This window comes from Trachypithecus francoisi, unplaced genomic scaffold (assembly GCF_009764315.1).
Source record: "Trachypithecus francoisi isolate TF-2019V2 unplaced genomic scaffold, Tfra_2.0 Lachesis_group2, whole genome shotgun sequence".
Taxonomy (NCBI): domain Eukaryota; kingdom Metazoa; phylum Chordata; class Mammalia; order Primates; family Cercopithecidae; genus Trachypithecus; species Trachypithecus francoisi.
In genome coordinates, this window is record NW_022681465.1 from 38110456 (window position 1) to 38128950 (window position 18495).

Here is an 18495-nt window from a genome sequence, read left to right on the forward strand (position 1 = left end):
CAGAAAGAATGATAACTTTCTAAAACAGCCTAAGAGTATAGGCAACAATATTCAGTGTGAAAAATATGAAAGATATATTTTGATGACAAATCAACATCTCTCATTGTATTTGTGAGCCATGTTTCAATACTACAAATGTCATACAAATACCATGAGACCACACTATATAACACATACATCAATAAATAAAGGAAATGTGGAGATTGATTTGATTTTTATTTTTAGTTTAATCTCCTCAAAAATATTTTCCTCTGAAATATGAGATAAAAATAAATAAATAAATCCAAAACTTTATCTTTTAACTGTTACTATAAACCTATATTTTTTAAAAAGGGAGAAAAATTAGTAAGTTAATTTCTATGTAAAATAAATAAATACCCTACAGATTAAAACGGAGTAACTTTAAATTGTTATATTCTGTTATTTTTCAAGATACCATTTTTTTCTGGATTTTTAAAGAAAGAATAAATTGTGAATTACTGTAGAGTTATATCATATTATTGTACACTTTTTTAATGCAAATGAAGTATCTTTGTATAGTGTAACTAATATGAAAAGGTAATCATTTTAATTAAATTATATATTCCTTTAAATTTCTAAATAAATACGGATTTTCTATATAATGAGAAACAAAATTTCAAAATATAGTTTCTCAGATTTTTCAATCTTATTAAAATACTTACTGTTACAAATTCACAAATAATACCTTAAAATAGCTTGCAATTTTAAAATACTCATTCATTACCCTGTTAATGATCTGGAGCACATTGACTAGATTTAAAGATTATACATTGAAATAATGCTATTCTTCAATAGGGTAAAGGCACATTTTTGATGACTTAACCACATAAAAAAAGGAAACCAAGTAATTCAGAATTATAAATACCATTTTAGTGCTCTTTGCTCTGTATCTATCTGTTTGTCTGATTAAACCTTTGTATAGCTAACCAACCATCTGAATAAACAAAATATGTATGACTAATGTCAATATGACAGTCATGAATAAAACAAAGCACCAGTAAATATATTCACTGAGCTATTATGAAGCTCATATAAGATAATGTACATGAAAGCACTTAGGAAACTGTGAAGCAGTACATAAACGTAAGGTGTTATTATCATTATTATGTGCTTCTGACTGTACATCAGAAGAATAGCAGTCAAATCTATTGTAAAATTGCATTCTTAGAAGACAATGAACTTAATATTCTAAAGCTGATTCATAGGTGTACTTTTGTATTTGAAACACTAGACAGAATGAGCAATCTGAAAAAAAAAAATTCTGATAAAACTCACAGACATCCCAGAAATTCTCTCTTATTGAAAAGAACATGTGTCTTTATTTTGTTAAAGTATAATGGGAGTTTTACATGTCTTTTTCAATGCTTTTATAAAGTTAAAAAAGGGTCTAAGACAGGGAACCAGAAATCTGAAATCTGGCCCCAATTTTACTCTAGTTTACTACATGATTACAAGGAGACTTAATCTCTCAGACTTCAGTTTTTACATTATAAATGTGTCTAAAATGGCTTTCTTAGAAGGCTTGATAAAATAAAACACTTGAACACCATCCACTGATCTGGTGTGTAATATGTTTTAAGTGTAAATATTTAAAATAATCTTTAAAAATTTCCCCCTCCTTACCAGCCTGTTATGAACCATATTACTCACATATTAGCATGTATTCACCAAATATTTTGGGCACATTGTCTCCCACTTGCTCACACATGGCATCCCACCCTACAACATTTCTCCAAACTATTCCTGGAAATCTTTCCAGGCATCTTGTTTGGCAGCAGTGGAAATGCATAGATCTGACCACTCATGAGTTTTCAATAACCAGACATTTTTCTGTGTTCCTCTGGTCAGGACACTCTCCTGTACCTCACAGCATATTTTTCTGTGCTCCATTTTCTTAAGCAATTGAATCAACCACTTCCCATCTAACTTTTAGTAGATGACATTTTGTCTGACTTTGCAAAGAAAGTAGAGACAGAAGAAGGGTGAGTAAAGTTAACAATATTGCATACTACACTTTAAAATAGCTACAAGAGAGAATTTTGTTCTTACCACAAAGAAATGAGTGTTTGCAATTTTAAAAATGTTTGATACCTGGATTTGATCATTACACAATATATGTATGTATCAAAACATCTCACTTTGCTCCAAAATATTTATAATTATTATGTCTTTATTTAAAAAAAAAAGGAAATTAATACTACTTTCTTTTTCTTGTACTGTCCTTTTCTCCTTCTCCTGGCTTAGAATGAAGTATTTGTCACTGTTATGTGAGTGCCATCTTTCTACCTGTGCTTTAGAGCCGTGCTCCTCAAATTATCTTTAAAGAACCAAAATTTTAAAATTCTCAATCAATACAAGCTGACATTTTTATTAGATTCAACTAATACAAAATGACTGAAAATTAGTATAAACGTTTCTGAATGCTTATTTTCAATTTCTGTACCTCACCTCACAAATCAGTAACAAACAGTTGATGAACCAAGACCAGTTCTTGAACCTGACTTGAGTAGCATTTATTAGTGTGCAGCACCTCCCATCTTTTTAGGGACATTGAAGTATGAATTATCCCATCTCCTGCATCCTTCTCCTCCTCTGCTGGCTTCCTTATTCACATTTAAGCATGCTCTTGTTTCTTTTCCCTTCAAGCTACCATTCTATAGCTCAGCTGTATTTTTCATTTAACAGTTTTAAAGAGTGATCTGCAGTAACCATAGGGCTGCCCTCTTCTCTACCTCACTCCTAAGCTTACTGCTCTGTGGCTTCCATCTCAGTTGCACCACTGGAACTACTCTTGCCAAACAAATAATCAGGAATTTTTTTTTTCCCCTGAGACATCTGGCAATGGCTGAAGCCATTTTGTCACAACCGAGGGATACTACTGGCATCTAGTGGGTAGAGGCCAAAGAAGCTGCTAAACATCCCACAATGGACAGAACAGTTCCTCAAAATCAAGAATTACTGAGTCCAAAATGTGCTGAGGTTGAGAAACTGATTTAAAAGCAAGTGCCACATTTCAATCCTAATATATCTTGACATCTTCCAGGATTTGACACTGTCAAATAACCTCTAATTCCAGATTCAGAAGCAGCATCCAACTGGCTGAGTTCAAGTCATTCACCTGGGCTCTAGCTGATGAGCAACTAAGAGAAAGAATATCTGCTCCCCGTTGCTCCTGTGTTTTCTTTCCATCTAGAGATTCCCCTCTAATTTGTATTCAGATGACAGGTAAGTGAAATGATGAAGGTTGACTATAGTGTCCCAAACCAAATATGCATTTCCTCAAACCGTCCATGCTTAATTCACTGAAATGGCCCAAAATCAGAGTTGCCGTACCAAACCTGACTCTTTTATTTTTTTTCTCTTCTTCCTTCCTACCATCTAATTACCAAGTCATGCTCACTCCACTTGCTATTATCTCAAATCTACTCATTCCTCTTCATCTCAAGCTCCAATTTCATTGTCAACAGGAAGGCTGAAGAAACAAACTTCAAAAATGGGCAGAAACCAAGGGTCTCTGAATATGGAATGAGTGACCCAAAAAAGCAGAAGATGAGTTAGAAGTCATTCCATCACTGACAGTGGCAGCAGTGACTCCCGGCATCTTGTGGCTGTGATGCTGGGTTATCCAGTCTCAGTGAGACTCTTTGTGTTACATGAGTATTTATAGAACATCATTTTGCTCCTATACTCTTATTAAAGCAACCTGTATCCCGATTTCTTGCTCTTAACCTCCTCCCAAAACATTGTCAAAACTGCATTTGGAGTTGTCTGTCTAAAATACAAATCTAACCAATTCATCCCTCTGCATTAAAGCAATTCAATGCCTTCTAATTCCCCTATGGATAAAGACAACCTCCTTATTAAGGTTTGTTGAGCTTTGTGATCCAGCACCTGACGACTTCTCTGTTCTCATCTTTGATTCTTTAGATTCCACATATGTGTGAGATCATACAGTATTTATCTTTCTGTGCCTGCTTATTTCACATAGCATAACACCTTCCAGGTTCATCCAAGTTAATGCAAATGATAGGAATTCCTTCTTTTCAAAGGTTTAATAGTATTCCATTTTTATTCATTCATCTGTTGACAGACACTTAGATGGGTTCCATATCTTGGCTACTGTGAATAATGCTGCAGTGAACGTGGAAGTGCACATATCTTGAGATAGTGATGTCATTTGCTTTGGATATGTACCCAGGAGTGGGATTGCTGGATCATATAGTGGTTCTTTTTTTAAATTTTTGAAGAATCTTAATACTACTTTCCATAATGGCTGTATCAATTAACAGTCTCACAAACAGTGCATAAGGGTTCCCTTTTCTCCACATCCTTGCCAACACTACTTGCTCCTTTTATGTTATCAAAGAATACACCGTCCTTCTCTCTTTATACTATTACGTTATATTGTATGTACACATTTTATTTATCTGTATTTTCTCCCTTTATGGAGAGATAAACCCTTTGAGAGCTCACATTTAATCTGTTATATTCATTGCTTTATCTAGTGTGCCTAGTTTATCACTGGGGCACATGGGAGGTGCTGAATAACTAGTTTTTGTGACAATAATGCCTGGATTCTGTTCCCTCCCAGTGCTGCTCCTTCTTTCCTGCCAAGGTCTATGTTTCCTTGTGCCTTGTCATGGTCTCCTTGCTTACCATGGATTCCTCAAGAATAACACTACCTTTCCCAGGGCATGCTTTGCCCATTTTTACCCAGTGTAAAGCATGACGGTTAGGAGTCAAAAGACTTTGCTACATTCCCTCAATTCTTCACTGAACCTGAGTCACACTGGCTCTTATGGAAATGGCGAAAATGCCTCTCTTCCTAGTATAATCAAACAAGTCCCTGAATCCAGGCTTGGACTACATGCTCTTCCTTCTATTTCTGTCTGTCTTCCACTCCCATCTTTTATTTTGCCTCAAACAATATCTTCAGAAAACATTCTTCTCACATGTCTATCCGATGCCCTCCATATAAATTTATCTATACAAACGAACACCAGCTTGCAGCTTACACCAAACCAGACTATCTCTAAGAAAGAATATACAAAATTATATTCTTGCTCATATTCCTTGATTGTTATAAAATGTCCTCAACGGGAAGAATCAGAAATACACCCTCAGTTGAGTAAAAGTTAAGATACAAGAAATAATATTTTTCACGTGTTTTGCACACACTAAACTTCCATTTCCATTTATACGAATCACTTAAATTGGAAGAATGGACTGTCAGTTAACTATAGGGGTCAAATGTAAAAATGTAATAGATGTGTTGGCTCTTGGAAATAATCAATGAAAGAACTTTTTGATAAAAATAAATAGCAAAGTTTCTAATAGTGTATACAATAAATAAATCATTTTTATGATACTCTAAAGTATCCCTTCCATGTCACTCACTCCAGAATGTTCACTAATTCTGTATTCTTGAAGCAGAAGTAAAAAGCCGAGATGGGAGCCAGAATTTGTGATTGTTATCTACCATGTAACTTCAATATTTAATTTATAATATGAAGAACTCTAATTTTTCTATTATAAAAAGACATTTATAGAATTTCAGTCCTAAGTTTTCAGGAAAAAGAAATGAAAGCTTTCAATATTTAATTGTTGCTATTTACAAATATCGCTCCCACTCACGAGTACTAGGAGGGAAAGTATTTCCGTAAGAGATGTAAATTATCTGTAAATATCTTTATCCATAATGGCATAGCAGATCATGAGAGACTAGTAAATCATTTGTCAAGGCGCAAACAATGGTCATATTGAGGAAAAACTCTTCGATGTTCATACTTCATGCACATTTATTCCCACACTCTAGTGAGATCTTTTATTTGTTCTTCTGCTTGCATGTGTTGCAGCACTGCTGTTCACCATCTACTTCCTTGTCTGTGTATAATTTTGACATTGTTCTAATTGTCCTGGAATTTACTGAACTATTAAATTTATGGTTTTGACTCATCTGTACAACTTGGGAAATTTTTTGAGGCAGAAGCCAATTCTCCGTGGATATGTTCCTTCTTCATTTTGTGTACTATTCTTAGTTTCTCTTAATCTTTTTCCTGCTGAACTGTATCTTCCCTGACTATTATACTATCTCAAAAGCAGAGGAGTATGTTTCAGATGTTTTTATGTAAGTAGAAAGACTAGCATTCTTATCCATTAAAATTACTTTTGTTTATAAACCAAAATTGTGTTTTCCTCCCTCTTTCCCTTTCTCCCTTCCTTCCTTTCTCCCTCTCACTCTCCCTTCTCCCCTTTTTTCTTATGTGTGTGTGTGTGTGGTGTGTGTGTGTGTGTATGTGTGTCTTTCTTGTCTCTCTCTGTTTCTTTGTTTATTTTCAGTGTGGGAATTTGTTTTCTGATTGCATTGCAAATATGCACTTGCTCACTATATTAATTCTTTTGTATGCCTGTGATTAAATCCAACTCTACTGTTTATTTGTGATTTGCTGGCCTTTTCATTCATTCATATATACATACATTTTCATTCATATATACACACACACACACTCTCAATATGTTATATATATATATACACACACTCATTCATTCATATATATATATATATAAAATCATGTATGGTCCTTTGAACTAGGTCTCAAAAACTACAGAAACATGATTATATGCATATATATAATATATATTTTATATATTCATGACATATGCTGTCCTTTTCATTCATATATTATATATACATATTCATATATTATATATACATATGTATATGCATATATAATATATACATGAATGTATATATGTACATATATAAAATCATGTATGGTCTTTTGGACTAGACTTTAAAAACTACAGATATCTGATTGCAGTCTACCACTTAGCAGATGTTGATATGACATCTACAGCTATAGAATAAATGATATTTCATAAGCCAGGTTATTAGTTGAGAGCTGGAACTTTCTTTCTTTGTTTTTCAGTTTTCTCCCTATCTAATCTTTACAAATATGTTCTTTTATTTGTTTTGAAGTCTCAACTTCAATTTACCAATTCAGGGTACAAACTATAAGAAAGTTTTATATAGCTGAAGTGTTTTTCATGTTACATAATTAGCATCTCCATCCCTTAATTTATTCTTAGAAATGATTGCTATGGTGTACCTATGTGTTTGGAAGAATTCAAGTTGCTTTGTATTATCCACCAAGCACTCCAGTACTTGCATTTTTACCAGCATGAGTCTTCTTTTGTCATGCTTGCCTTATATTGAGAATTTGGCATGGCTTCTTACTTGTTTTGACATTGGCAAACTTTTACATGTATTTATTTTAAGCTATAGTTTCCTCGTAGGCTCGAGACAAAAACCCTAAGCACCATATTTGATTTCTCTGTTTCTTTCACTCCACTCTTTATAATCCCTCAGAACTGTCTACTCAACCTTCAAAATACACTCCACGTCTGAAACTTACCTTTTACCTCCTCTAACTGCTCCCCAGTCCAATTCACTATCATATCACATTTGAATCACTACAGCAATTCAGTACAGGTCTCTCTGTTTTCATTCTTGTTCTCCTGTGCTTATTCTCAAGCCAGCAACCAGACAGATCTTGATAAACCTTCATTCCTGTGCTACAACCTACAAAGGGCTTCTAACAACACCTATAATAAAACAGGAAGTCTTTATGAGGAGCAGAAGGCCCTATGCAATAGGGCTTTTAGCTACCACTATATCTTCAGCTTCCAGAATTTCCCTCTCACATGCTGCTCTGACTACACTAGCCATTTTGCTTGTCCACAAACATGCCAAGTTCCTGCCTGCCTCAGAGCCTTTCCTGTAATGTCTCCTTGGTCTGAAATGCTCTGTCACCAGGTCCTCATATGGCTCCTCTTTGTATCATTCAGGCCACTATGATCATACGTAAGTTCTATGTCCTACCCCACATCATTCTTCCATCCCTTTATCTTGCCTTATTTCTCTCGTAGTTTTTATCATTTCCTGAAAATATATTGTTTGCTTATTTTTGCATTATGTATTGTCTGTTTTAGTCTTTAGAATGTAAGTTTCATTGGGAAAAAGACTTTTTCTGTCCCTCTCTGTGTCTCAAGCACCCAACAGTAACTGATACATGGTATACAATGAACGGATATGAAATAAGTATCATGTGAAATAGGTGTTCTTATTATTCTTATTTTACAGCTATAGAATCCAAGGCTCAGAAAGGTAAAGCAACTTGTCTGGTGTTAGTTTGCTACTAAGTGACACAGGCCAGGTTACAATCTGAGCACTCTGCAGTGTAGTTTGTTACTCAGAATGATAAATATATCCCCTTCCAGCCACTTAACCATTCTGCAGGCTCTGGTCATTATGTGCAGTTTATTCCCATCTGTAATATTAAAAAATAAAGAACTTAATCCTAACTCCTATGGCAGCCCATTCACTGGACACTGTGCATGATAAACACAGCCTTCTTTCTTGGTCTCAATATTGTACTGAACATTTTTCATATCCTTGTCATCAAAGAATTACAGACTGTGTTCTAGATGTGATTAACTCATTAATCTTCACAAAACCTACTAAGCAAGGTTAGTAAAATTAATTATTCTTATTTTACACCCAAAGAATGGTGACCCACAAAAATTATTAGGTGTGTTCAAGGTTATATGGTAAGTTTAGGCCAAGAACTCACAGAGTTATTTCCACATGTTTATTAGAGAAGCTTTTAGTCTATGAGATGGCATAACATTTAAACTAATAGCAGCAATTTTATTTACAAAAACACACTATGAGTTGTTATGAACAATCAAACATAAGATTAAGTCATACCCTCCCTTTGATTAATCCCATGAAAGAGATGTGGAGTGGGAGCTGATATTTTCTATAGCCTCTTCTAAATCTATGTTTCCCAGATTTACTCTGAGTATTTGAAACATGGGGCTAGTTGAATGGTGTTTTCATTTTTATTCCTGAATGTAATTTCAGTAAAATCCCAAAAGGATATTGATGTGAATTGCTATTAAAGTACAATGATATTGGTGAGGCAATTCAGTGCAGGATTTGCAATTACCCAGTCCCGGGTTGATATCCTAGCTCTATTATGCCTTACCTTTTTCCCTAGATTAGTATTTAAATCTCTTAATCTGTTTCTTCATCTGGTAAGAGTGAATAGTAGTAATACTGATCAGAGAATACTTTGGAGTGTACATGACATAGTACACTTTCAGGATCTGGCACTCAGCTTCCAGTAATAAATGGCACTTACTATTATATTTATATTATATTTTATTTATGTTATTATTAGAAGAAAGGAGCTGTGATTATTTCATATAAACAGAACAAAAATTAACATTTTACTATGTGTGAATAATGTTTTGAAAAGCAACCACAGTGGGAAAATGTGTGCAGAAGTGTTCAGCTTCCTCGTGAGCAAGCCTCTTTTAATCACTTTATAAATAAGCATCTATTTGCTTCCACTTGTATGTTTTGTATAGGACATGTATCTTTTAATGCAGCCGGCAGGACTTACTACTGGTAACAATATTCACCATTAACTTCAAGTAACCATGGTAATGTCAAGATATTAAACCCATTTTTATTGATATTATTAAAAAAAATTTAAGAGATTATTTTCATCTCTTTGGAACTCCTAAGAGTTTGCACTTTGGGTATCAGAGTTGGTCTTGAGAATAGTTTGGTTGCTGAACAGAAACTAGCTTAAAGCAGATTTAGGATAAGGATCTAAGAACATATAAAAAGTCTCAATTGCCGTAGGTCATGTGAGATCTCACTGGAACTGATGCATTATTAGGCAGCTATTCTCTCTCACATCTCATGGAATCTCATGCCTGCTCATGTGTTCATGACTATGCATATGTTTGTGTTTGTGGATTCCATTTGCCTCTGTGAACCCCGCTTCCTCAGAAAAAGATTCATTTTTTTTTCAACTTTTATTTTAGGTTCAGTGGGTACATGTGCATGTTTGCTACCTGAGCATATTGCATAATGCTGAAGTCGTGTGATCCCACAACCCAGATACCGAGCATAATACCCAATAGTTAGTTTACCAACCCTTGCTTCCCTCTCTCCCTCTCCCTTTTATTGGTCCTCCATTTCTATTTTTACCATCTTTATGTACATGAGTATCCAATGTTAAGCTCCCACTTATAAGTGAGAACAAGTGGTATTTGGTATTGGTATTGTTCTTGTGTTAACTTGCTAGAATAATGGCCTCCAGCTGCATCCATGTTGCTGCAAAGGACACGATTTTGTTCTTTTTTATGGCTGCATAATATTCTATGATGTTTATTCACAATAGAAAAGATATAGAATCAATCTAGGTGCCCATCAACAGTGGATTGAATAAAGCACTTATTTTTTGCTTCCCCATTACTTTTCAAGTGACTCTGTGTTGCCAGGTCATCTAATCTGGCCTGACCTCACTATGATCTCTCAGTCTCAGTACCTAACCCCATTGAACTGATTCAGTACCTAGAGGTTACTTTCAAATTTCTTGGAGATTGCCATGGACTTCTGTGTCCCCCCAGAAATCCATATACTGAAGTCCTAACGCCCAATGTGATGGTATTAGGAGGTGGGGACTTTGGGAGTTAATTAGACTTAGATGACATCAAGAGGGTGGCACCCCATACTGAGATAGTGCCCTTATAAGGAGATTGAGGGACTAGAGCTATTTCTCTCCATGTGAGGATACAGCAAGAACCAGAAGGAAGGCTTTCACCAAGGAACCAACTATACTGGCAACCTTATCTTGGGCTTTTAGCCTCCAAAACCATGAGAAATGACAGTTTGCTGTTTAAGCCACTCAGTTTATGCTATTCCACTATAGCAGCTCAAACTGAGGCAGATATATAATGTGGTTGACCCAGAAATGCTCAGCTTCTGTCTGCTAGTGTAATTATCCACATCAGTAATGAGGTATCATCTCTAAAATGGTGTAGCAGCGAGGAAATGATGAGCATCTCTACTAATGATATATAAGATAACTTCATAAATGAAATTGACTTGGTGGTTTGGCTATTTTTCACCTATATTTTTACAGGACCATTGTTTACTTCTTTCATAAATATCTGGTTTCTCCAGTATCTGCAATTTGAAAAAAGATCATCTGATGAATTGATGTCAATCCTGCAACTATACACTGGCAAATTTTATGTGTCACATTCTGCACAGTCCTATGCAGAAACAAGGATTTTAAAAATACTGCTAGCTATCTAGGTTATGCAGTAGAAACTGGATGAAATGTAAATAAGTGATTTATAAGTCAGATATTTTTATGCAAATGAATCATTGATTTTGCTTAATCATTGAAAAAGCCTTGGATTGCTCAAATGACTGATGAAAAATAAAGTATCCCAAGATAAAATTATTTTGAATTGAGGATAGGCCCTGAGTCCAATGACTGGTGTCTTCATAACAGAAAGGAATAGGAAGTTTGCAACACTGAGTCACACAGGGGGAAATACCATATAAAGACCGAGGCAGAAATTGGAGTACTATAGCCACAAACCAAGGAACACCATCAGATGCAAAGAAAGATTCCCTTTTAGAGTATTTGAAGCAAGTGTGGCCCTGACGACACCTTGAATTTGGACTTCTGGCCTCCAAAACATTTACTCATGTATCACCCAAGACACCTCTCTCACAGAACTGTGAGAGAATAAATTTCTTGTTAAGTCACCAATTTTGTGATAATTTGTTGTGGCCATTAGAATTATCCCACATTGTGGTCAGAAAACAATCAGCAAGATAAATACACCTAAAGTTATATAAAGTAATGTATAATTTTAATTACACATATATGTATATGTGTAAAAAGTTCTATAAAGCTATGCACATGCAATACGTGATGATTGATTTAATAAATAAAAGTAACAACAAAATGATCCCCAAATATTTGGGCTATTGGCATTATGTATATCAGTATTTCACAAACTCAACTGTGCGGTTACTTGTGGAGCTTTTTAACAATACTAGTTCTTTGGGCTCCAGCCCAGAGCTATTAAATAAGATTTTCTAAGGATTGAGTTTAGGCATATATATTTTAAATCTCCACAAGTAAGAAATAAAAAACCATGCCAAACCTACTATGACAATGTTCTGAAAATGCTGAGCAGCATTTATACATATCTTATAAAATGTATATTATTTTCCAGAAATAAAAGATTAATGAAAGCAGCTCATAACATTAAGTTTTCAAAGAAAACATTCAGAGAATGGGCGGTCTTTTAAAGACTTGGTTTATATTTTAAAAAATGCTTTCACTGGTACGTTTCTGAAGCAAGTTTATCAAAAACTTCTAACTATTACTTGTTAAATAACTGACTTGCAATTACAAATTACAGGTCAGGCTGTACTCTCCAAAAAAAAAAAAAAAAGTCATATTTTGTTTAACACTTGCTAGATTCAAAATCATCCAGATTGCCTACTTCTATTTCTGTCTCAATTAGAAGTGTCATCCCCCAAGTAAAATTTCTTATCTTTTCAAATATCCATAGCCAAATAGAAGGCAGACAAGCAAAAAGAAAAACAAAACAAAACAAAAAAAACTCAATTTTAAAGATGGAAGAGAGATATGTAAAATTCTAACCCCTGTATGGTTAAAAGTAACTTTTCCAGATCATTTTAAAAAGTCTCCCGAAAGACAGGAGAATTGCTTGAGCACAGGAAGAGGCAGTTTCAGTGAGTCAAGATCGTACCATTGCACTCCAGCCTGGGCAACAAATGCGAGACTCTGTCTCAAAAAAAAGAGTAAAAGAAAAAAAAATCATTTATTTTTGTTGAATAGGACCACTAATTGTAAGAATACATAAAAAGAAAAAAAAAAAACAGAATAAAACAAAGAATAATCGTGGACAGACAACTGAAGTCTGTTAACCTGGAGCACATAGCCAAATAGTTGGATACTAGATAGGGAGTATTTGGATATGAATTCTAACATAATTCTACCAAAATTTATGATGTTTTCAAATTTTAATTAAGGAAATGAAATTTCAGCTCAAATATGTGGACATTGGAGTAGAATTACTAACATTCTTCAGGAATTTAATATGACTCGACTTATTTTTTGCTCTGATATATCCATATTTGCTCATGTAACACCTAAGACAATATGGATGAAAATGAAGAGTAACCTAAATTCTCAGTCTGTGAAGTATACTAGACTGATAATCAGCAAGATTAAATTGAGTGTTCTGAGCTGGATACTACCTAACTATACCCGAGTAATCTTTGCATCATGACTACTATATATAAAATAACAGAAAAACTATTATCAAACATTTTTATTTGCTAATAATTGCCATCAATTTATGTTAACTTTTATTTTCCTTTTGGTTTTCTATATCTTCTACAGCTTTCCATTTTACCAGGCTCACCCTAACTTGTTTTATGTTTAAGATCAGATAACATTTTTCTTAAAACTCTAAGTATATGTTTCAAATTGAATGAAAATTCATCAGAGAGCTAAATAAAATTAAACAATAGGACAAAATCAAGTGCACTTTCCCCACCTCTCCTTCATCTTAAAGATATGTTTGTAAGGGCACTCTGATGCAATCAATTTCTCATTGAATCCAGTGATCTCTGGAACCATTAAAAGATAGTTAGATAAAAAATATCTAAAAGATAAACAAAAATAAATTAATAAATTACATAAAATAAAAAATTTAGATACTAGTAGATATCTAAAAGGCAGAAAACTCTAGAGAGGAAAGATGATGGCACTGATAAACGAAGGTGAAGTTAGTTAACATTTGCTGAAGTCACGGACAATTTTGGGGAAGGTAATAATTTTAAAGTATATTACCAAGGCTCCATTTGGACCTAGCATCTATTCTGTCTGTTAATATCACTGACACCATCACTATCACCCTTTTGTTGATAGTATAAAGATCTTCCGTTTAATGTTTAAGTAATGTTAATTCCATACCTGGATATTTGTAAGCACTATTTAATTCAACTGTATTTCAGGAGAAAAAAAATTGATTTTTAAAAAAATGCCTCCAGCTCACTGCCCTTAACTAATCAGAAAGGTTAGATTAACTAGTTACCAATAATTGAAGTACAAAATACACAGCTTTACAATTTGTGTAAGAGATATTGATGAGATGTTTTAAATTAATTTTCCTTTTCACCTCTGAAGCACCTATCATCCATCTCCTCCATCACATGACAACCTTAAACAACAAAAATATGACCCAAGGAAGAATAGGATGTGAAAACGCCAGACCGTGGCTCCTCTATAAATTCAGTAGAGAAAATAAATCTTGGAAAATGCACTTGCAGGTAAATGTTAGATGTCATCAATACTAAATAATAGAATAAATATTTACTTATCTAATGAAAAAGTGTGAGTTTCATGGTTGAAATATTTTATTTTATTTTATTTTTTGAGACGGAGTCTCACTCTGTTGCCCAGGCTGGAGTGCAGTGACTCGATCTCGGCTCACTGCAAGCTCCACCTCCTGGGTTCACACCATTCTCCTGCCACAGTCTCCCGAGTAGCTGGGACTATAGGCACCCTCCACCATGCCTGGCTAATTTTTTTTGTATTTTTAGTAGAGACAGGGTTTCATCGTGTTAGCCAGGATGGTCTCGATCTCCTGACCTCATGATCCACCCACCTCAGCCTCCCAAAGTGATGGGATTACAGGCGTGAGCCACCGCGCTGGCCCCAAGATTTAATTTTATATATAATTTTAGTTCAGGGTTTTTCAAAGGAATGCACCATATAGCAATGTCAACTTTGGGCAATTTATGCATAGAAAATAAATTTTCTGAGTGATCTTGGAACATCTTTTACTTTTTTAAAAAGACATATCAGTCCAAAACAAAAACACGAAAATTCAAATATTACCATTTAAATAAATTACATATTTAATTATTTTATTTTTTAAGACTCAGTCTCCCTCTGTCGCCCAGGGTGGAGTGCAGTGGTGCAATCTAGGATCACTGAAAGCTCCGCCTCCTGGGTTCATGCCATTCGAGCAGCTGGGACTACAGGCGCCCGCCACTGTGCCCGGCTAATTTTGTTTTGTAATTTTGGTAGACACGGGGTTTCACCGTGTAAGCCAGGATGGTCTCGATCACTTGACCTCGTGATCCACCCACCTCGGCCTCCCAAAGGGCTGGGATTACAGGCGTGAGCCACCGCGTCCGATCCCACATACTTACTTTTTCTAATTTTTCTCCCAATCCGGTGCATTTGTATTCATTCTCATACATAGTTGTAACATCATTCTTTGAAGAATGTTTGTAATTGATTACGTAGTCTTTACAATTCAACTAAGTTGGCATAACATTATTTATATTACCACATCTCAATATTTGGGCATTTACTCTTAAGACAACTTTTTGGACAAGGTTGCCCTTAGCAATAATTGCCTTGCCAATAATTTTATATTCCAGGGAGAAACAATTGTAAGTTTAATGTATTCCTGTGAAAATAATAAAATCATGATTAGTAGAGAACAATGCATTGACATAATGGGATTCCTGAGCATATCTAACTATGGACACTGTTTCGTGCTATACTCTTTTTTTTTTTTTTTTTTTTTTTTTTTTTTTTTTTTTGAGGCGGAGTCTCGCTCTGTCGCCCGGACTGGAGTGCAGTGGCCGGATCTCAGCTCACTGCAAGCTCCGCCTCCCGGGTTCACGCCATTCTCCTGCCTCAGCCTCCCGAGTAGCTGGGACTACAGGCGCCCGCCACCTGGCCCGGCTAGTTTTTTTGTATTTTTAGTAGAGACGGGGTTTCACTGTGTTAGCCAGGATGGTCTTGATCTCCTGACCTCGTGATCCACCCATCTTGGCCTCCCAAAGTGCTGGGATTACAGGCTTGAGCCACCGCGCCCGGCCTTGTGCTATACTCTTTAAAAAGTTCTGAATTATCTTCTGTCTTAAATTACATATGTCTTGTTCTAACAGCAGAAATTGTCAACACTTAGCTAGATTTAAACAAGCACAATCTTTTATATAAACCAGACTGTATTTCAAACACTGAAAGGCATTTATGCCTAGAGAGTATTTGCAAAATCACATCAGGATTTAAGTCTTCAGTTACAATACTACAAAAGATCATAGTATTGATCCTTTTATTTCATGAGGTTATTTTTCTCTGTCTGTATTTCTTTCATTCTTTCATTCAATAAGCATGTGCTGAGTTTCTAATGTGCATCAGGCACTGAGCTAAACCCACTGTGTGTGTGTGTGGATCACTCACTGTCCTCTGTTTCCTTCCTTCTATATAATGGTTTAAGTATGTGTGTTTCTGTTTCTCTGCTTCCAGCTTATCTCAGAATCTTCCATCCATTTTACACGCTTTTCTATCCACCCATTTTCTATTTTCCTTCCTCCCTTTTTAATCATCTGACATTCTTTTTTATCTAGCCATTCCTTAATTCAAAGATGTGTTTGGTCTTTGTATTACTGAATAGTTTTGTAGTTTCCATTCTTAATTTTCAAGAATGATGTTGGATATTTCACACAGTTCATTTTTTTAAGGTAAATTTAACATATACATTTATTTAATGCAATTAATCATATAATGGCAATCTAAAATAATCATTATATAAGATAAATATATCTAATAACAAGTAAAAATTTACTGAATTTTTGATTAATTAATAACATAATCTTTAATGTGAATTTTATTATAAACCAAAAGTCTGTACAATATTGGACTACATAATTATACCATTTTATTTTTTGTTTAAATAATCTATTTTAAAAGATAGGCTTTACCAAAATATGTGTATATTATTTTGTATTCAAATGACATTTCAATATTTCTAATTGAGATTGTAAAATTTCTTTAAAGCAGGCTATTTCCTATCCTGCTTAGCGCAGAGATATACCCGTCCTCTTTTTTCCACATATAACAACACTTAATATTAGAAAGAAAATAGATAGTAGCACAAAGTAAATGCTATAAACATAACTTGGGGAGCATAGAAGAGGTCTAGGTCTTCTCTAAAAAGATGAGCATTTCACAGCTTAAAAGAAAGGAAGAGAGAAAAGCTGCAGATGATGGAAGCCAGAGGTTAGTAAGAAAAAAATAAATAAACAAGGTGCCGTCTCCAATCTGGTCCACTCTATCCACTGCCTTTGCCAGAGTCTCAGGATCTGAAACAGAATCCAGAGCATCAGCTACCACTGACCATGCATTGATAGAGGCAAAGAGCCATTTCAGACTTGATTCAGGTGTCCTATGGTAAGAACTTCTCACTTTACCGACTCTCCCTCAGGAGTGTCTCCTATCTCTGCCCAAAGCTTATCTCAGCCCCATCCAAATTATTCTGGACTAATTTTCAATAGCCCAAGATACTCATAATCCTCTTAAATGGAGGGTGGGGCCCTAGACACTGAGGAAGGTAGCAAGACTATGGAAGGGGAGCCTCCGTGTGCCTTAAGAGGGCAGAACAAACTTAATTTCCCCAGAGCTAGGACAAAGATGAAGGAGAGGCACTCAGTACAGAGGTGTAAGTGGCATAAAAGACAGAAACAAGAAACCAGGTTCTCATTTCTACTTCAAGGGACTTAAATCTAGTCCTCTGGATTTTTCCTTTCTCTTGTTGCTCTTTTCACTCCTCCTTCTTAGTTGGAAGCACACTGGCAGAGTAATCAAAATCATTGTTGTTTTTTTCCCCCCAAGTATTTCAAGGTTTCTATGCAGGTGATCAATATAGAAAATACTGCAAACTTCAACTGTAGATTTCTCAAGGATAAATTTCTGACAAATGTCAATCAAGTGGTGGGGATTTGAATTCAGTACAACAAAAATTTCCAAGAGTGTTAGATAAAAATGGCATTTTGTAGCAATCAGCATCTCTCACTGAAAGAGCTCAAGTACTCACTAGAAGATAATTCCTATCTCATATTCAAACCCCCCTGGTGTGAAGATGAAAATGATTTCATGATTGGGCAACGGATTGTTTTGTTTTGTCTTGGGAAATAAAAAAGCGTGATACTTTCTGAGATCTAACACAGAGCACCTGTTTCCTACCATGCAGAGACTGGTAAAAAGTGCCTTCTGTAAGAACTTGGTACTTTTATTTCATAATCTAAAATTTATATTGACAAATAAAAGAATAAACATTTTATATTTAATATTATTATTCTGCCAATCTTGAAAAATTTGAATCTTTATAAAGAAATAGGCATATAGGAACTGGGATATTTTTATTCCATAATTTTAAATTTTTACTCAAGAAATACAAAAAATATGTAATTACAGATATTAGCATATTTCTCTACCTAAATGCTCAGACACTTCTTTGTATCACATACAAATACATCCACACCAATACATACATAGTTATCTATTCATTTTTTTTAATTCCATTATACTACATGCCTAAAACTAGTCTAGGCACTGGGAATACTGTGAACAACCCAAACAAAATTCCTGATAACACAAATTTTATGTATTTTTAAGTAAATACCCATGAAGCTTTGTACATTATTCTATTAAACAAACAATAAACTTCAAGAATGATAATAAAGGTGTTTCCTCT

At 34.7% G+C, this 18495-nt stretch overlaps 1 long non-coding RNA gene across 1 annotated transcript in view; it reads right to left on the bottom strand.

The window, feature by feature from the left end:
• Window positions 1–18495, bottom strand: part of LOC117064425 — a 77086-nt gene that overhangs the window by 36985 nt on the left and 21606 nt on the right. The gene's annotated exons all lie outside the window — the stretch shown is intronic.